The 21,477-nt window shown below is 38.6% G+C and overlaps 1 protein-coding gene across 2 annotated transcripts in view; it reads left to right on the forward strand.

Annotated features, from left to right (window-relative positions):
• Ufd4 (ubiquitin fusion-degradation 4-like) overlaps positions 1 to 21,477 on the forward strand; it is a 217,093-nt gene that overhangs the window by 656 nt on the left and 194,960 nt on the right. For both annotated transcript variants that reach the window (XM_068372086.1, XM_068372084.1), the window contains exon 2: positions 8,188 to 8,250. The gene's annotated coding sequence lies outside the window, so the exon portion shown is untranslated. The remainder of the gene's footprint in view (positions 1 to 8,187; positions 8,251 to 21,477) is intronic.

The raw sequence follows: 21,477 nt of genomic DNA on the forward strand, positions 1-21,477 counted from the left end.
TCTCTCTCTCTCTCTCTCTCTCTCTCTCTCTCTCTCTCTCTCAGCATGGGATAAGTATTGGAGGATACAAGTAGGAGAACTTAGGGGTTGGGTTTGGTATCAGAAAAGAAAAATAAAAAACCTTCTGCTGTAGTGTTTTCAGAAGTTAAATGAATTTTTTTAAAACCTTGTCCTTTCATTTGGTATATCTTGACCAAACTTTTCTTTACATTTATTGATTAAATTTTGGAGTTTGTTAGACAATGTAAGTTATTAAAATATATGTATTATGGTCATTTTCTTTTGGTGGTGTATGTAGTTGGTTCCGACAGACAAACTTTATTACTTGTCAAATCAATTTTTCTCTGAAATACAATATTGGGAGCCCTTGTATATCAGCGGACAGTTCCTCCCATTAGGATTAAATATTGACATCAACTAACGTAACCTACAAACCATGTCCTTGTCTAACGGGGGGCTAACGGTCCCCTGCGACACCCCCCCCTTCCACTGCTGTATTCCGAGTTAGCTGTAATCATACATACAGGTGGCTGCTTTCATACATACACCCCCAATGTCCTAAAATTAGTTTTATGTTTTATGAAAAATTATGATTTAGTGTTACCTTGCTAGGAATTAAGCCAGTTTGGAAGCAAACAGGCTCGAGACATGGTTTCACGATAAGCTAATTACTAGGCGGTCTAAGGCAGATTGCAGTGGGATGCATAGCCACCCCCCACCCCTGGGTATGTAAGAATATGGCTCACAGGTTAGGTTAGGTGGGAACCGTAATTTAGGTGGTATTCTTGTATTTGTTTCATTTTTAGGATTATTATTCAGTCAGATCTTTGAATTTTAAATAACTTATGATTATACTAGAAACACTTCTAATTTTCTAAATTAGGAATATTGTGCTCCAGTAAATATACAATATTGTTTAACCCATTTTGCTTACCAACCCGGTCTGTCCCAATCCACTAAAACAATACTTTTTTTTTTTTTTTTTTTCATTAACTAAAATGCATGCTAATCAATATATGCTAATGCTGCACAGTATTAACAATAGCAGTGCAATATTGTAACAGTTCTAATGAATTCTTTTTGTACATTGGTACTGTGCTTTTGGTTTACGTAATGATTTTTCTTGTCCTTGGAAAATTACTTACTTTAAGGTCCTGGAAGATTTCTTTATCATATACATTCTTAAGTATTTATTCAATTTTGGGTAATAGTTTACAACACCACGCTCTCCATTTACTCCAAAATAATGCAATCCTGCAGTTTTCATCTTCTTGCACTGTAATTAGGTGGTTATTTAAATTCTAGGAAAGCAATAATTGCAAGATATGTTGAGGAAGGGGGAAGGGGTTGTAAAAAGAAAATAACTCGGAACTGACATGTCAACACAGTCAACCAAACAGAATTCGTGATGCCAGCGTACATAAACAGAAGTCCGTGATGCCAGCATACATTTGATATACTGTATATTCAAAATATACTTAGTTAAAATTGATTAATTACTCAAAAGTGTCCATAAAATATATGGACACTTATGAGTAATCACTCAATTTTTGATTAAGTATATTTTGAATACTGTATACAGTATATCAAATGTACGCTGGCATCACGAACTTACAGTATGTTTATGTATGCTGACATCACGAATTCTGTTTCGTTAACTTTGTTGACATGTCAGTTCCAAGTCGTTTGGTGAGGAAACCGAGCTATTTTCTTTCTATAACCCCCTTCCTCTACATATCTTGCTAATTATTGCTTTCCCATAATTTAAATAACCACCTAATTACTGTGCAAGAAGATGAAAACTGCAGGATTGCATTATTTTGGAGTAAATGGAGAGCGTGGTGTTGTAAACTATTACCCAATTTTGTAGCATAATCGGAGATAATTGTCAAATCAACAGTATTGTAGCACTTTGTAAACATGATTGTGCCATGTCTTGAAAGCCTTTATTACATCTGTCCTGATGTAAGAAGGAAGTTTGTTATACAATCTTGAGGCCACGTTTAAAAGGTCTTTGACTAACGGTCGAGGGGCATCTCAACTCCAGTGGCTTGATCATCCATAACTATTCTCATGCTGATACAATTTGTTGGCTGCACAATGTGTAGCAATGCTCTTAAATATATTAATCTCCAGTTCTGATGGCTTAATGTGTCATTGCACATATCTTATTGTGTATTCTGGTTTTGATAGGCAGCTAATGTAGTACAGTCATTATTATTATTATTACTACTATCCAAGCTACAACCCTAATTGGAAAAGCAAGATGCTATAAGCCCAGGGGCTCCAAGAGGGAAAAATAGCCCAGTGAGGAAAGGAAATAAATAAATGAAGAGAACAAATTAACAATAAATCATGCTGAAAAAATGTAACTACGTTAAAACAGACATGTCATATATAAACTATTAAAAACGTCAAAAACAGATATGTCATATATAAACTATTAAAAACGTCAAAAACAGATATGTCATATATAAACTATAAAAAGACTCATGTCAGCCTGGTCAACATAAAAACATTTGCTCCAACTTTGAACTTTTGAAGTTCTACTGATTCAACTACCCGATTAGGAGGATCATTCCACAACTTGGTAACAGCTGGAATAAAACTTCTAGAGTACTGCGTAGTATTGAGCCTCATGATGGAGGAGGCCTGGCTATTAGAATTAACTACCTGCCTAGTATTACGAACAGGATAGAATTGTCCAGGGAGATCTGAATGTAAAGGATGGTCAGAGTTATGAAAAATCTTATGCAACATGCATAATGAACTAATTGAACGACGATGCCAGAGATTAATGTCTAGATCAGGAATAAGAAATTTAATAGACCGCAAGTTTCTGTCCAACAAATTAAGATGAGAATCAGCAGCTGAAGACCAGACAGGAGAACAATACTCAAAACAAGGTAGAATGAAAGAATTTAAACACTTCTTCAGAATAGATTGCAGTAGTAATCCTTTTATCAATTTTGCTGCTGTTTATCATGTTTTGTAACGTATGTATAGTTTGCGTTCAAACGTGCTTGTGATAAAAGGCTTTGAATTAAGCCAGTCAATTATGTTAACCTTATGAATCGAAGAAATGAGACTTTGTTATGCACCTTATTGACCTCGTGTCTTGTGTCGGGCACGGGTATATTGGGGGGTGCATTAATCATTGCAGGACAAAGCACCCCTTTGTAATAGTCATGGTTGGTCAGTTCCTCAGTGTGCAGCATTCAAGGACAAGCAAGAAAAGTTATTCCTAATTTGTTAAGGTACTGTACAATGCAGATATAGAACAAGAGACCTAATTACTAATGTTTACAACTATTCATACAGCTGAAATAACTAAGGTCAGTAAAGCTACAGTTGAACAAATGTGTAGAGAAGCACGAAAGATGCAAAAAATATTTGGCAATGGTTTTCAAGATGTAAGGGGGAAAAGATCAAAACCTGTGAATGGTTTGGACAACTTTGACAAATGTTTGCTTCATCGAATAATTCTCGACTTTTATGAGAATCAAGAAATTCCACTTTAATTTGAAATGAGGGGAAACTGGATTCAAAGGTGATAGTAACTCTACAAGGAAAATTGTGAAAGAAAAAAACTTTTCCAGTACTCAAAACTTTATTATGGAATATGACATCACAAAAGCCGCCGAGAACATGATTTTTCCATGTTTTGTCTTGTGTAGGCTAGATTGTTAATAAATAAGTTAAATGAAGATTAAAAAATGTTTCATAACATTGAAGTTCTAATGGCAATACAATACACATGCTGTATTTATTGCCATGGTATGTATTACTTCTCAATTCTCAAACACTACATGACAAATTGGAGTGGTCATTTCCCCTCCCCGGATTCTAAAGGAACATAGTCTGTACAAGATAGATTTTGACTTTTGGGTAATCTTTCACATGTGAAATTAGTAAGAAATACTGTACAGAGCTTTGGCTTTGACCAACTATAAAGAATTTGAAGATGTGACAACCTGTGTTTTCTTTGAACGCACTAAAACCCTTACCTTGGTACTACTTATACTGTAATGATAATACAGTAGATACAAAATAGGATTGAATTAGCCTTATTTCATTTTTGATAAGAGATTTGATTTATAGAAACTATAACTTAAATACATTCACAATTACAGTACAAATACTAAAATGATGCTGTTATGTGCGTTAATTCACACAGCATACGCAAATACGGTACCTGTGCTAAGATAATGCAGTATTTGTTCCGACACAAATACAAGCCTTCGTCATTTTCATAGGAAAGATAATGACATGTTAGCGATTGTGTGCGTCTTTAGTGGGGATCCCTGCGGAGATACGGACGTGGCTCGGGGTTGTCAGATCGCAGATACGTGCCACATCTTCACGAGTGCAAAGAAGAGAGGTCCGCACCTTTTGTGCCTTGCCTGCAGAGAACACTCCTGTAGTAAGGCTTCTGATAATGAGTGCCTGGAGTGGTCACCATCCCAGTTGGTGGCATATGGCTGGAGGAGGAAGAGATCTAAAGGAGATCTCTGCCTTCAGGATTATCCTCGAAGTTAAAGTTGAAGAAATCCATACTTATTCCTCTGACCCCTGGTACGCTTCCCTCCATCCTTTCCCCCCTCAATTTCATCTGGAAGCCATTCGGATGAGGGTAGTGGCACCAACTTCTCCCACTGACCTCCTCCGACCTTTCCCCATTGATTTCCTCAGATGCAGTTAAGGTTAGAGTGGTAGCCCTTTAAAATCAGTACAAGCATGGGGGCAGTAGTAACCAACTGTTTTCACTAGAAAAACAGAAGGCGTTCTACCTTGGGGGAAGCCTTTAGCAGTTTAATGATGACCTGGGTGTTTTGTTGCCTTCTGTGAGACTGCAAGATGCTAGTGGAGATACAGTACTCTCTTCGAAGGCAGCGTAGAAGTGTGTTTCTGCTCCTAGTAGACTTCATGAGCTCTTCGTCTTTGAGAGCAGAGAGGGGAGAGTATCTAGAGCTAATGCCTTCGAATCAGACCACCTGCACCTGAGTCTCCCATTTGCCGATAGAAACCTGCCTGAGACTAGCAGGTCTCCTACACTTCCTATCTCTGGGATGCAAGGTCCTATGACAGACCTTGGTACAGTATTGGTAAGTAACATGTCTCCCAGCACGCGAGCAGGTATGTCTGCTCTCCCTCACTTCGAGCGACCTGTTACACAACAACGCTTTCGCAAATGTGGACGCATGCCTTCTCCTGAGTGCCCTAGCTCTTTGCAGCTTTTGTAAGACCACCTGTGACAAGTGCGCGCTATCACCCGAGTGCACTAGTTGTGAATGCATGAAGAGTCTGCATTACGCTCACACACTTACTGCCCATCTTGGTGGGGGACAAATAGCAGGTGGGCTACCTTGCATCTGTGCTCAACCCAGACACTCCTCACCCTCTTCTGTTGCCCAAACGCACCCTAATGTATCGCGCGCCATTAGGGGAACTTCCCCTGTATGCCTTATTCCACTGGAAGTGCTACATGATCCTAGAATTGCCCCTATGGTGCGCACTTCACGTAGGGATCATTGTGTGGATCCCCCTATAGTAGGGTATCTTTCACCAGAGAGAGGTAGAGCACACGCTCTTTCGATTTTCAGACTTGGGCATTGTCCCGATTACTGCATGTTGAATCACCGCTGAAGGCACAACTGTCGGGGTATGTGACTATTCCCCAGCGGGATCATAGCCCTCGAACCCATCGTGGTTCCATGTCACCTGGGGGACGTAGCCTTCGTCAGCGTCCATAAGCCGTCACTTACAGAATTTGTCTCCCTCTCCTCGGACTTGGAGAAAGGGTGGGGCAGACCATGCACAGCCTGCTTCAGAACGTAACGGAATCCATTCAAATCCCAAGTACCCTGAGGACGTTGAGTAGAGGAGGTTACAATTTAGCCACATTCCTTTCTCTGAGAAATCACGACTCAGAGAAGCGAATGATCTTAGGTAGACTGTATTCCTAAGAATAAAACATCCATCATAGTAAAGGACCCTCGAGCTCGCCAGGAATCTAGATTTTAGACGGAGTGCTGTGAACAGCCCCTCTCGATCTCGCACCCTTCTCAGGAGAGGCGCCGGCCGGGCATATCAGAAAGGGATGACCGTGATTTAGAGACCAATTCCGATACATCTGATGATCTGACGGTGCCCATCCTCAACCAGCCGGAACTAAGGCCCTAGATATGGAGGAGGACAAGTTAGAATACTGTTCTGCAGGTCTTGGCCTGCAATTACAAAGTGAATGGCCTCTTTGAAGCCCCTTGCCCTCCTCCTCCTCAGGCACCAGACCCCATCTGGAGCTTCCTGGTCAATTTTGTCCTCAGAAGCTCTAGATATGGTCAATGCGCAGTTCTGTGAGGAACGATTCCCTAGGGGTGAGGAGGTCCGCCAGGATGGTTTCTCCGGAAGTATTATTGGATCCAGGAGGCTTCTTCCTTCCCCTTACTTCTTGATCCTGCAGTTTCCGCACTGGCCCCATTACTTTTTCAACAACAGAGGCCATGAGTACAGAGAGCTCAGTAATGAGACTCTTCAGGCAACTCCTGGATTGACCTCAGTTGGGTATTTAGGCAACATGCAGAACTTAGACACTCTGCTAAATGGAAGGCACTCCGGAACATAGTCTTGATGGGGGCCGGAGCTGTTGAGTTCTTGATCAACCAACTGCCATTCTTAGTTACATGGTGTTAGAAGTTATACATAATATAGATAATTAGAAAGATGTAATCTAGATACTATTTGGAGATCAAATATCTTTAGAAAATCCACCTGGAGTTTGTATTTTAAACTTTTTGGTATTGTTTTGTTACCATTAATTTAGGCCTGTTGAGTCTAGAATTTTAATTTTTTTTACAGTATTTTAATTCTATTAGTGAACTAAATCTCTCCGTCACCTGTTTCCCACCTCCATCAAATTGTGGTTGTTGGCAATATGAACATCACTGGTTTCCCGCACCTCCACCAGAGTGTGGGAGTTGCCAATAGGAACATCAGGGGAAGTTCATAGAAGTAAAATGTAATTTTTATATTGAAATATATTTTTACTTTCCTGATGTTCATATATTGTGTATGGCCACCCTCCTTTCCACTGACTGTGAGGTCAAGAGGATAGGGAATAGCTTCAAGTTCGAGACTGAAATAACAAAAACTCCCCCGGCACACTTCTTGCCATTAACTGGGAGAGGATCTCATTTCATTATTTTACTTGAGGCATGTGTCTATTGAAAGGAAAGACTTTACTGTACTTATTGTCAATAAACTGCTTCTATAGAAGAAGAAATATCAAAGGAGTATAGATATTAAACCACTTCTTCTTGCGCCCACCCAAATCTCTTCCACTGGGAGGCAGGCCACTCCTTACACTGTCACAGGGCGCGCCATGCTCGCAACGATGCCCCCTACAGGTTAGAGACACTGTGTGGGGGTCAGTCTGAACCAATGATATGAAGGTTCCGCAAGGGTGACCCTGGCAACCAGGGTAGGTTCGCATGGGTCAGTCGATGAGGAAGCTCGATCACACCTGAAAAGAGAGAGGGATGAGTGTAAAGCAACAATGAGTCAATGTCTTTCAGCTAAACCTTGAGGAGGAGAGAGAGGAGACAACTGCTCTCTACCAGCCATAAAGAAAAATTGACAAGATCACTAAAGTGTGAATGTATATATATCGGTGGCTGGGTATCCCTAGCCAACCCCTACCCAGTGTCTGGGTAGGTTTGCCACCTCGCACCAAGACTGTAATTGGCTTAATTGGCTACCTTCCAGCTTTGCCAGTAGAATATCCATTATAAATAATGTAAGGTTTGTATTAGTTAGGGAAAAATACAAATTATCTAAGAATTTGTCATTTTTATCAATATTCCATTAAATACAGCCCTAATTAGAACTGTACCAGTAGAGATTTTATACTTCGTTGTAGAACAAGTGTATCTTGGTAGGATTATTCGGCCAGAAAGTGATTATATTGATTGTAGATAGGAGAATTATGTTGTTATAAATTGAAAACAGTTCAGTACTGTACTTCATGTGGGATGTGAATCGTTATTTATTTTTCTTTGTTTCTTTTTTTCGTGAAGATACATTGTATTGTATTATTTTCTGTACTGCTGAAACTAAAGTACCATAGGTTTTATTTTGACAGAATGTGTAGTTACTAAATTGTAAAATAGTTTTTACTTTTTCTTTCAGAAATAACTTGTGAACTAAAAGTGAACACAGAAATTAAGGGTCATCAGCTGATCCCTCACCAAGGTAAGTTGAGCAGAATGTGTAATGTACACTGTAATTTTATTGCATGGATTGCTATTTATTATAGATTTCCTTTTTTTTTGCACTAATACTTTACACTGAACTCGAGTCGGATATAGAGACATTTTCTTGCTGATGTGCGCTATTAATGAGTTTATGGGAGTTTTCAATACTGCTGGGGGATGTCCTGTGGGATAACAAATCTTTGCATCCACTTCTCAGGGGCTTTCTTAAAGTGGAGTCTCCAACTCAGGAGGTTTTGGTGATACAGTACAGTATTCGGCTTTAAAAATATTTTAAATATTTCAAGCTGTTATTGTATTTTCTGTATTGATCTTACCAAGATTATATTCATGGTTTGTCCAGTTTGCCACTTTATGCTATTATTTTGTGGTCTCAAATTGGTCTTCGTTGCTTTTTTTTCTCTTGGGTGCTATATTTTTTATATTATGAAATGAAGAACAAGAAATCTGTAGGTCTTCTTTGTAGTTGGTGACCAATATTCTCATTATTTTAGGAATGCTCATCATAAGTTCCTTTTTAGTTTAATCCTATTTTGTGGAAGTTTTACTTTTTGTCTGATGGTGACTGTGCAATCAGGATTCTTAAGCAATGGTCCGAGTTTCATATCCTTGATGAGGGTACATTGATTCACTTTTATATAAAACTTTATAGATTTTTGTAAGATTGTTTTAGCAGAAAATGGTGGATTTGTTTGTGTAAATGGATCCTACAGTTTTGTAAAAGTTTACTATGGTGTTCATGTGGATGAGAATAAGGTTCTGAAGTAAAGGTTTAAGTGGAAATTTTTTTCTTTGATGTAAGGGTAAGAATGAAGGAATGGCAGTAAAGATTAGTTTCATAGTATTGTCTTATCTACCATGAAGAAGTTGATCTTGCGATATTGATTAGGGAGAAATAATGTGGGTTTAGACAAGTGTTAGGTAATGTGGATTAATTCTGTTTTGTGATAAGTTGAAAGTGAATCAGAATAGTTGTTACCTAACTTTATTGATAATGAAACCGTAGGTCAGAGAAAGGACAGTGCAGTAGAAGTAGTAGCAATAAGTTAATTTGTTGTGCATAGTTTGGAATGGCTAGTGTTGAGAAATGTTACACGACTGTTATGAAGAACAAGAAGAGAAACTTAAAATAACTGGTGAATAGGTTGAAAAGCTTTAAGACTCAGAGTTGAAAGTAAATAAAAACCAGAAAAAATTTAGTGATAGCTATTGGAAGAAAGAAACCATTGATTCATATTGACATTTGAGTGAGTATATTGGGCGAAAGGTAGCAGGGTCTTAGCTGAATGCCTAGACTCTAGTGTTTGTGGAAGCCAAATGGGCCGACTGTGAGTGTAGGAAGTTAAGAAAAAGAAATAATAGGTGTGCGTAGCATATGAGGCATCAGAATAATTGAAACTGTTAATGTAAAACTGATAGGTTTGCATAGATGAAAGGATGGATCAGTGTGCTGAAGAGGATTTCTCAATGTGGTAAGTATCAAGAATGAGAATTGGGGGAAAGTGAACAAGTTTTGAGAGTTCCTTAGGAGGATGATGGAGGTGTGAAAGACTTGGGAAAGTGCTGACTCCTAACTAAAGCAGCGCAATGTAACCAATTACGACTTTCGATGATGAATTATCAGACATGGTTCTACTGCTCTGCTATGTCTGTGCATTGTTATGGCTCGCCAATCCTATCCTGGACTGGATACCTTGCCACTTGGACAAGTCAGATAAGGATTTGAGGCCACAGGGACTTCTTGCCTTTATTTTTCATTGTCGTTTTTATTCAGTAAGATGTGCTGCACATTCCTGCTTATTCTCCAGACCATATGGTCACTAGCAAGGGTTTATATGTAGTTGGTGGGCTTCCATCCATTTGGTATTCTAATTTGGGCTCCATCTTAACCTGAGAATGCTACATGCCGCATGGGTGGGGACTACTATAAGCCTCTTTTAGAGTGCCATTTTTATCTCTCACAAATTCCTTCATGTTATAACTTGGAATTTCCTGACTTTCCTTGTCAGCCAATTAGTGTTCTTCGATTTCTTCCATGATTAATTTCAGGTTCTCATATAAGGAAAAAATTCTAAGCACAGTACAGTGCCATGACTACTCTCAACCACTTACATGTCTGATGCCCCGGGAAGAGGTTCATAAGGTACTAACTTTAGGAACCTTAGAACTCTTAACATGCTCTATGATGGGTTTGGGCTCCTGAGATGGTCAAGACTGCTCAAAGCTTTTGATTAAAGTAAGAGTTCCCACAAGGATGGGGGTTATCTTCTCTTCTGTCTGGACGCCTGGCTAAAAAGTCTGCAATCAGTGGTATACAGTGTTCTTGAGTAATGTTCCTTCAACACCAGTCACAGAAAAGTGACCTCTTTGCCTGATAGACCGTTGCAGTGGACTTGCGAAGGTATCCTGAAAGTTGCTCCATAGGCGGTCTTGAAAAGCCTTTCTTTCAGAGGAGGTGCTTCATGAAATTTTTCACGTGAGGCTTGCTTAAAAGTTTTGACCAATCTGGACATTCCTTTTGGAACTTCTATGAGAAGATCTAAAAGGTCCGAGTACCACTCCACTTGTGGCCATGGCACGACTAGCATTACTCTGGATTTTGTGACAGGCTGATCTTGTTCAAGATCTGACAGTTCTGGGAGAACGGGGCCAATGCATAGACATCCATCCTGTCCCATGAGTGTTGGAAGGCATATTCTGTTACTGCTGCTGGGTTCTGGATGGGAGAACAATACACTAGTAGTTTGTTGTTCAGATGTGTGGCAAACGGGTCTATGATCAGGGAACCTCACAAAGTCAGGAGAGACTACGCCACTAGAAAACTCAGACCATTCTAAGCCAACCATCTTTTTCACAAGAAGAATCTGGCTGAGAGATGAACGGCGTTTACTTGTGGCCAGGGATGCATTCCGATTCCCAACTGGCAGAAGAAGTAGGATATCGAGTGATCTTTGATACTTTGTAAAATGGAGTAACTCCAGATACGCTTACTTTAATTCTAGATAATTTATGGAATGACTTGTCCTTCTATGACCATAGTCCTGAAATTTTTTCCTTCCCCGGATGGGCTCCCTATCCTTGGCGAGAAGCATCTGAAAAAATTAGAAAGGCCAAAGTTAGAACCTGTCGAGGTGATCCGGCTAACAGATTCTCCCCCTTAGCCACCATGAGAGTTTTCACGTCTTTAGGGATCTTCACGAAGAGCCAATGAAAGTCCAAAGTCTGCAACCATTAGCTCCCTAGTGCGCGTTACACCGAGTGAAATGCATCCTCCCAATGGGTATTAGTTTCTGTAGGTAGGCAAGGTTAACCAAGAGCTTCTGCCAGAAGTGAGCTGGTATGAATTCCTTCTTGAAATAAGTTCTCTCAATCACTGGACTCTGTCTAAAGATGGAAATACTCTGGCTTGGACTGTTATCTATGTCCATGACCAAGTACCGTAGACGACGTTGTGGGTCAAGTCTTGACTTCTCATAATTTAGCTGGATACCTAGATCGCAGCCAAAATTGAGAAGCAACTCTGTATGTCGGAGAAGCCGAGATCTTAACTCGACCAGTATGAGCCAGTAGTTCAGGTATCGCAGTAGCCTTATTCCTATGGCATGTGCCCATGAGGAGACTTGGCTGTGAACAACTGTGGGGCTGTTGGCAGGCCGAAGCATAAAACTTTGAACTTTCAAGTTCGTTCTCTAAAAATAAAATGCAGGTTGTACGTTATCTGTTATGGACTGGGATCTAGAAATACACTTCTTGTAAGTCTATGGCCAGTATCAAAGACTTTTATTGCTTTATTCTCCAGCATCAGTAATGTATCTTTCTTCAAGGGCATATCTTTTCTGTATCTCGTTAAGTACAATGGTGGGTTAATTAAAGTCTAGGATAGTGAGGGGCGACAGCTTTTGAACAGGATGTGATACCACAAGCAAGGAACTTCTACAGCCGAGGGATCTTTCCTGGAAAGCTGCACCACCTTGTCCAGTGACATAGCAGACATCCCCTACAGGTGGTAAGTCGGTGGAGCTGCCCTATGTAATGGGTATCTCGATGTCCTTGCTCCTACCTGGTGAAGGGAAGTCAAGGATTCCGACTGTCTCTTATACTGTTGGTGGTTTTCTGATTCTAGTAACTGATAAATGACAATGTATATTGCTAGTGGTTGTCTGATTCTAGTAACTGACAATGAGGAAGAACTTGTTTGGGTAAGCAGGAAGGATGGTTAGCTAGTTCCCTCACATTTCTCTACTTGTGCTGGTAGGAAAAAGAGTTGGGTAGTCCTTGATATTGTAGTTGCTTAAGTTGAAGGAATCTGAGACCTGTGCCTTGGGAGTTTTGCATTTGCACTTACTGCGTCGTCTTTTTAATATGCAGTTAGCCAAGTAAAGGCCATCTGGCGGAGAGCTAACTCTTAATGCATTCACCCCAATCTAACAAGGTCGTCTTACTGTTTCTATGTATCAGGAACTGTGAGATTTTCTGATACTGTGTAATATGATACTAGTCCTGACCAATGGTCTAGCCGGGAGCAAGCCTCCAAATCTATGTGGCACGAAGGTGAATTAAGATCCCACCAGGCGTGCCTGGTATCAAGTTCGCAATGTCTGGATCAATTGAAAGTGGGCTAGGATGTACCCTTGTGTGCACATAAAACTTCCTCTGTCAAGATAAAGCTGGAGGTGGTAGTTTAGACGACTGACTGGATCCGAGGGAGTTCTATACTCACGAGATCTGCTTATTAGCAAATTCCAAAGTGACTTTTGCCTGAATCGATAACAGGACATTGATCTTGGTGGCAAGCATTTTGTTTCTGGGAAGAAGCCGTCTTATCCTGTAACATCTTCCTGCTACTGGAGCATGAGGCGATTCGCTGAAACAGTTGATACGACATGTGAACCTCATGATTTTTAGGAAGTTAAGTACCTACCCTGTTCAAATAACAAAATCCCTATTGGAGCAACCCCTGGTCTTCTGCTGTCACTTAGGCTCTTCGTTCTGGAGAATCCCCCAAAAATAATTGGGGCCGGATTTGGGGATTTGCTTCTAAGACTGGGCCCTGATGGGAAGGCTCTAAAGTTTTTAACTCCATTGAATATCTTTCTTCACTTGCCTTGCTTCTGATACATATGCAGGACCTGAAGGGGGAGAGTGAGTCAGTTATTCATGTTCATAATAAGAAGGAAACAGGATTGAAGGCTTCTCCCTCTTGGGCATTGAATACTGCTCGGGTGTATCCCACCGAGATTCCCTATACAGTACCTGTAAGCATAGTAATATGAGCTGGAATCGGATCTTTGGCTGCTAAAGGGTTTTTTTTTTTTTCCCCCGATAGGCAAGGGTCTGGATAAGCAAGGAAATAGTGGATATGGTTGTGTAGTATTAAATATTGGCAGTAATAAAACTTTTTGTTAGTAGTGGGAAGCAATAGTTTACTCTTCTGTACTGGGATTGTTAACAAATCTGATGTTAAGGGAGGTATGTCATTGATTATTGAATCACTGTTCACTAGATTCGTGAACGTACAGATTGCATGTGATTGTACAGTAGGCCAGGGCTCTACTTTTATTTGGTCCAATGATTTTCTTTATACCCATAACATAAGGAAAAGTTGAGATATTAGGATTCTACAAGTTTTGGTCACTTTCTTGCTGACCATGATTGACATCATTTCTTGAAGCTTAATTTAGTTTTGGTTCATCTTTTGACAAATTGAGCCATTAACATCTCTCTCTCTCTCTCTCTCTCTCTCTCTCTCTCTCTCTCTCTCTCTCTCTCTCTCTCTCTCTCTCTCTCAGAATAACAGCTGTAATAACTGTTTGTTCCTTTTCTTATTTCCTTTCTTCTTTGGACTGTTTTCCCTGTTAGAGCCCTAGGGAATGTAACATCCTGCGTTTCCAATTAATATTGTAGCTTAGCCTAGTGGTAATATTGGAATCTAGAAAGGATTGGAGATTGAGCGAGAAGTAAGTGATTGGATGACATAAAAATGAAGAGAGCTGGGTAGGGAAAGGGTTAATAGAGGAAGATTTTTCAAGCGAAGTAATTACAGATATATCAAGACAACCAGGCCCTCCAATAGTGACTGTATTATACTCTGCATATATCTACCTCCAATAGTGATTGTATTATACTCTGCATATATATACCTCCAGTAGTGATTGTATTATACTCTGCATATAGGCTATATACATCTAATAGTGATTGTATTATACTTGTATATATATATATATATATATATATATATATATATATATATATATATATATATATATATATATATATATATATATATATCATCTATATCATCAGCTGTTGCTAGTTCAGTTCAGGACAAAGACCTCAGACATGTCCTTTTACTGGCTTCTTTTAATGGCCTCTTCGTCTATACCCACAAGTTTTCTTGGCTTGTCAACCCATTGTCTCCTCTTCCTTCCCCTGCTTCAAATGCAATCTCTAGGGGTCCATTCTGTTATTTTTAGTTTCCATCTATTATGTGTCATTCTCATGTCCTACCCGTGTCCATTTCTTTTTCTAACTTGTTGAAATATTGTCTACTTTAGTTTGCTCTTTTGCTCTCGTATCCATGTTGCTCTTTTTTCTTTCTTAGTGTTATTCCAATTTTTATTCTTTCCAATGTACTTTGAGTTATAACTGGCTTATATTCTAAGGCTTCAGTAAGGCTCCAAGTTTCTGTAGCATTATTTAATACTGGGGAATACCGTAACAAACTAAGATTTCCAGATGACATCATTCTATTTAGTGAATCCTGGGAGGATTTGCAAAAGATTATAGAAGATTTCAATAGAGAAAGCAGAGATGTAGGACTGGAAGTGAATAAGAGTAAAACTAATGTTCAATGAAGATGCATACAGAAAAAGGAAGGGTTATGGGCGTACCTTTAGAGCTTATTTGAGCTTATTAACGAATATACATACTTGACAGACAGTACGTGTTTCCTCAGGACATGACACGAAATTAAAAGAAGGATAAGCATGGGATGGGGGTGTTTTGGTATCAAAATGAGATTATGAAAAGTAAATTCCACTAACTCTCCCCAAAAAAGTTAAAAAAGTCTTACCAATACACACACGTGTGTATATATATGTATATATATATATATATATATATATATATATATATATATATGTATGTGTGTGTATGTACTTAACGGTACCATATATATATATATATATATATATATATATATATATACACACACACACATGCAGCAGTTTCTAGCCCATTGCAGGATAAAAACCTGAGACACTTTCTTGCCCATCACCCATTTTCCGGGAATATTGTTCCCCTTCGTTGACTTTACACCGTACCTCCCTTGGCAAATATTATAGAATGTTGTTCTTAAATATTTAGTCAGATTTGCCGCCTTTTGTCTTAGTCAGATGGTAACTTCCTTTTGTTTGTACACGGAGAAACTCGTTAGGTTGAACTAGGATATTGACTATGTTTGGGGTTGAAGACTGTGTAGGAGAAAGATGAGTCAGTCAATAAGGAAGTATTTGGAGGTTGGAAGTAAATGGGGGCCTTGTTGTTTTGGGATGGGGCAGGGAGGGTCTTCCTTATTGCCCCCCTCCGAGGCCCCTAATCTCTGCATCCCCCTCTCCTCCCATTCCTCTGCAATCCCCATGCGAACTGACCCCTTCCCCATTTGAGTTTAGTATGTGGTGTTGCTTGGATGTTGCCCTTGACCTTATGACCTTTTAATCTTCCTGCCTCCTCCTGAGTCAGAAACTTTGTTTTATTTGTTCCAGGATTATGGCTTTGATATAATCATTTACTGTATAGTAGGTGGGCTACTGATTTAAGTTTTGTTGTATAACGTCTTATCTCTGTGTTCCGGATATATCGGTACAGCACAAATAAGAAATTTGTCAAATGTTTTTTATGGGTTTTTAGTTGTGGAAATTGCAAGAGACTGTTGAGTTTGTTTCGTATGAGAATCTGTTCTTATTGTATTTTTCCAGTGTTTTTAATTGTTGTAAATAGTTTCTCCTTTGGACAGTCTGTAGAAGAAATGGACACTGAGCATCGCAATTACAGTGTATTCGATTGTCTTGTTATCTAATTTTTAACAATCCCAGAAATATTTCGTCTGTCACTTACTTGCTTCGTGATGGTCCCAATAGTTATGAAGAGAACTCCCAGCCATCTTTTTGTTAGATGGTATTTTACCCTTTCGGAAATTTGATTCAATTTTGATATACTTGTTCACCAGTTATCCCATTCCAAGACATTTTGGACGAACTTCTGATGGGTTGAATAAAACAAGATTTTGCTATTCTTATCTAATAGAGTAATGTGGGTATGATTATTCAGTTTAGGTTTAAAAAGAGGAGATTATTTGTACACTATTAAAAACATAATTGACGTCTCGACTAGGATATTATACCAGTTATTGAAGATTAGGAAATTTGAATACTGCTTATGCTTTGGTTTTGGAAATGCTAAAGGTTAGAGCTGTAATAGTGAACTGTGGATTGTAATGCACGGCAATTTTTTTTTATAAGGGCCAGCTTTCAAATTTCAAAGCGGTTATTAGAGCTGAAACAGTTAACCTCCGTCAAACCTAATCGCCCTGTGTTTGTGCAAGTGCTCAATTAAAACCATTGTCAATAACTCTCTCTCTCTCTCTCTCTCTCTCTCTCTCTCTCTCTCTCTCTCTCTCTCTCTCTCTCTCTCTCTCTCTCTCTCTCTCTCTCTCTCTCAAATGTGCTGCTTGAATATAGTAAACTGAGACAATTTAAGCGAACCTCAACCTACTCCTTATGATATCAGGTACTTTACTATGAAAATTGTACGGTTTAATAACAGTATATATATGGGTGGTTATTGCTTTCTCTTTTGATCTTGTTTATTTTCTTTGTTAACGTGTTTATATCGGTGATGGAAGTTCCTTGCGGCTTTTTTTTTTTTTCCAAATGCAACCAATATCTCTTGAAGTTTACATAGACGTCTTGAAAGCAAAGTTACTTCATTAAGTTTATATTCCTTTGAAATGCATTTTTGTTAAAGCCTCTTATCAATATTACATTAATCTCTGCTAACGAAGTTTTATTTACCATACAATTGTAAATGAAATCATCATTGGTCAAAGGCATTGATGCAGTTTGAGCGAACTGGAACGTACATTGAATGTTCCCTAATTTATTTTTATACATTGATGGTAGCTTCTCGTAGATGGAAGTCAAGTGTCTAGGCGGTCACATATGTCTATTTATGCCTGTTTGACGAAAGTCGCATTTGAAGATTGCTTGAAATGAAATTTTAAATTTTCATCATGAATTCTACTACTGTACTTTGACATCAGCGGATTTCCTCTCTTGATCAAATGCCTAGCGTTAGGTTTGAATTATATAATCATTGTTAGATACTTCCAGTTTAACTCTTTGAGGAAAGCTCTTTAATACAGGATTTGAGTGACTGTCATCAGTTCTTTATTGGAAAACATTATTATTTACAAATCTTTATCTAAAGTTTTATCTTAATTTGCGTAAGTGTGGGCTTAGTTCTGGTTGCCTATTATCACAGAATATCCCTGTATAGTTTAGCTTTCATTAGACATTATTTTGTTGACAAAGTTTTGGAGATTTATTTATCATGGTTACTACTAATAAAGCCAGACTGAAGCTCTTTAAGACATTAGTACAACTTGCAAGCCCTAGCCATTGGAAAACACCAGATAGGATATATATATCAGGAATCGCAGAAAACATTTCGAGCATTTATCTTATAAATGATTTAAGAAAACATACGTGGAATTGTTTATAAGGCTTCTCCTATTCACAGATCTTATGGTGTTAAAGCCGCGTTTTGTTTTGTATCTGTATCGGTCCTATTATTGTTGGAATATTGAACTTTGGCAGAGGTGTCGGATCACCTTCCCCAATCAGTGGTAATTCTGACTTAAATCATCATCCCAGGGAGGTAAACTGTTTGACCCGCTTTCCTTAAGATTAATCCGCAAGGGAAAGTGATGGGCTAGGAGGATAGATAGGTGGGTCTATCTTTCCTCCAAGGGCCCTCGCTAAGCAGGGTATTCATATCGCTGAATGACACCTCCGGCCCCAGTGCCTCACTATTGGTCTCTCATTACTTATACCCGGACAGTAATCAAGTCTTCAGACATTCATGCTGTCACTGGGGTATGTTCATCTAATGACAACAATCTTCTAAGAAAGAGTTTGGACATATTGGTGGATTGATGGCTGGCAATACAGATTTTCCTTTGTGTTCTTCTGGATTTTTCTTGATGTATATGTGGTGATTTCTCTGTTATTTCTGTCTATACGAAACTTCTGCCAAAGTGAATTTGTTCACATACGTAAGAAAGTTAAATTTGAGTAATGATAGCTATGCTAGCGCCTTGCCTGTAAAGTTACATGGAAGAGCATTGTAAGAAATGAGATATTACACAAACCATTCGGGTTGCGTCCTATTGCACAAGTAACTCTGCTTTACACAATCAATGTGTTATTGTGCACAACAGGGAAATGATCGCCTGTCGAAAAACAAAATCCCATCGGTCTTGGCTGACCTGTTAACCCGGTTCTTTTATCGTGGTTGGTTTGCTAAGTAGTGAGATTTTTATGTGACTTATAGTCTTGACAAGTGTTTATTCATGTTAATGAACAATTTCTTGTTTCTTCTAAGGAAAAGTATTTTTTTTAGCAAATTATTAATGTTCATTGTTAAAGTTTGTATTTGCTTATAGCTTATATATATATATATATATATATATATATATATATATATATATATATATATATATATATATATGTCCTTTGTGGTACGGTAATACCCAAGAAAATTGGTGAGCTACCTTCCAATATGCACTCTTTGATGTAGATGTAACATTTTTTCCCTTACTTGAACTAGATGACTCTCACTCACTGTCCAAAGACCCAAAAGAAAATCTAACTCTTTTGGCTTATGTGTTTGACAGTAAGCAGAGTAATAAGAAACTCAATTTTCCTCATTCCTATTTCCTAGGGCTCAACTGAGCCGTTTCAAGTTTTCGGTTCGGTGAATGTAAAACCCTGATGGACCTTGATGCTTATGAAGGTGTAGACCCAAATTGTATTTTTCCTTTTGGGCTTTATAAAGACTGCTGATTTCTTAGCTCCTAAGTTCTATGTTATTTTTGCAAGTTAGGAAGAAGAGGTTTCTTTTGTACTTGGAGAATTTGTACTGGTACTCCATTAGGTAAATGTGTTTATGATAGCTCTAGCCCTGCTGATCACCGCTTAGTTTCCATAATTCCCGTATTATCTGGAAGTCATGAACGTCTTTTGGTGAAACTTCTAAATAGGTATCCTTAAGGTTTGGTTTTCGCAAAGGTCCTTGAACCTGTGCTACCCTTCTTAGAATTTCCTGATGTACAGAAACCCCTTAATTGTGGTCAGAAACTTCTTATTGTCGGCTTTGATTTTGGCAATGCCGTTGACTATGTTAATCATGAGGTGTTTGTTTTCAAATTCCAACAGTTGGAAGTAGGTGTGTCTTTTCTCAGCATTATCATTGAATTTTTTAGTAGTTTGCGAAGAGTACTTGTTGATGATCACCAACGTCTTGGGCACCATACGAGTATAAGAATGTAATATTTGGTGTTCCACAGAGTAGTATTCTGAGCCCATTACTTTTCATACTATATCCACACAAATGATTTAGTATGGAAAACATCTTGTTGCCTATGCAGATGCTATCTTTGCATAAATTCTATCTGAATGTAGATTTGCGATTGCTGACTCCTGGAAGAGAGATCTAGCAAAAATTCGTGCATGGTACAAATTAGGGACATGAAGTTGGAACCTAATTAAACTCGAGTATGCTTGTAAGTAGGTCGAGGACAGTGGCTCTTCAACATTTAGATCTCTGCATTGATTATGTTTCTTCAACATTTAGATCTCTGCATTGATTATGTTTCTTCAACAATATACAAATTCTGTAAAATGTTAGTTGTGATTCTTGATTGTAAATTTACTTTTGAGAGACAGAATCAGTGTTTCTTCAATTGCTCACGAAAATTGCTTATTGAAAAGTCTTGTCTAAATTTGCTGTACGAACACTTGCTGTCTATTAAATTTCTAATTCCTGATCTTGTTATTAATGTCTGGCACTGTTGTTAGGTTAATGCGTAAGAATTTTTTTAATTTTGACCAACCTTTGTATTTAGACCTCCCCAGAGTGTAACATACTGTACGTAGTACTAAGTGTGGTATCAATTCTAACCGCCATGTTTTCGTCATTATAAGGCTCAACGCTACACGGTATTCTGGAAGTGTTATTTCATCTGTGACCAGAATGTGGAATGGTCAATGATCTTCCTAATCGGGCAGTTGAATCGGTGTTATTTTATTAATTCGAACTTGCAAGATCAGGTCGACATTTCTCTTCATATTATATACGGCAAATCTATTTTAGTTTGTTGCTGACTTGAGGTATTTTGTGAAATGTACTCACTGCTTCTCATATATAGTTTATTTCCTTTCCTTACTGGGTTATTTTTCCTGTTCGAACCCTTGGGTTTGTAAGCATCCTGCTTTTCCAACTAGGGTTGTAGCTAATTTAGTGTGTGTGTATATACAGTATATTGAATTGTCATGATTATAGGCACTTACAATATTTGTCTATTAGCTGCCATAGTTTATATGACCAAATGAGGGAAGGGAGAGTAACAGTGTTCAAATGTTACATTGCATATTTGTAAATAGTACCTTGGACTGTTACCTGGTCAGCCTGGCCCAGTGCACGAGAGAATAAAGGGAACAACCTGAGAGCGTTAACAAGTAAAATCCCCCTCTGCTTATTGTGACATGGTCCTGCGTGAATCCTAAAGGTTGATTTGACCGGAAAGTACAAAAGGGCTCTCTCTCTCTCTCTCTCTCTCTCTCTCTCTCTCTCTCTCTCTGAAATATTTTTTCATGTTTAAACTTGATTTATATGATTATTTTGCAAATGCTACACAATCAGGTCTTAGATAGTTTTATTTCACAGTGCTGGAGGTATGGCAGTATTAATATTTGGCCTTTTAGTAATCCCTTTTTGTGAAGATAATAAAGGATCTTGTTATTGGAAAAGGATTTCACTGCTGTAGGAGGGGTTTAGTTTGCGCAAACAAGATACAGAATAGACCCCGTGGAGGTTTTAATCTCTGGTACCCACCTAGCGACTGCTGCTTTTATAATATACAGACTGT

This window comes from Palaemon carinicauda, chromosome 4 (assembly GCF_036898095.1).
Source record: "Palaemon carinicauda isolate YSFRI2023 chromosome 4, ASM3689809v2, whole genome shotgun sequence".
NCBI lineage: Eukaryota > Metazoa > Arthropoda > Malacostraca > Decapoda > Palaemonidae > Palaemon > Palaemon carinicauda.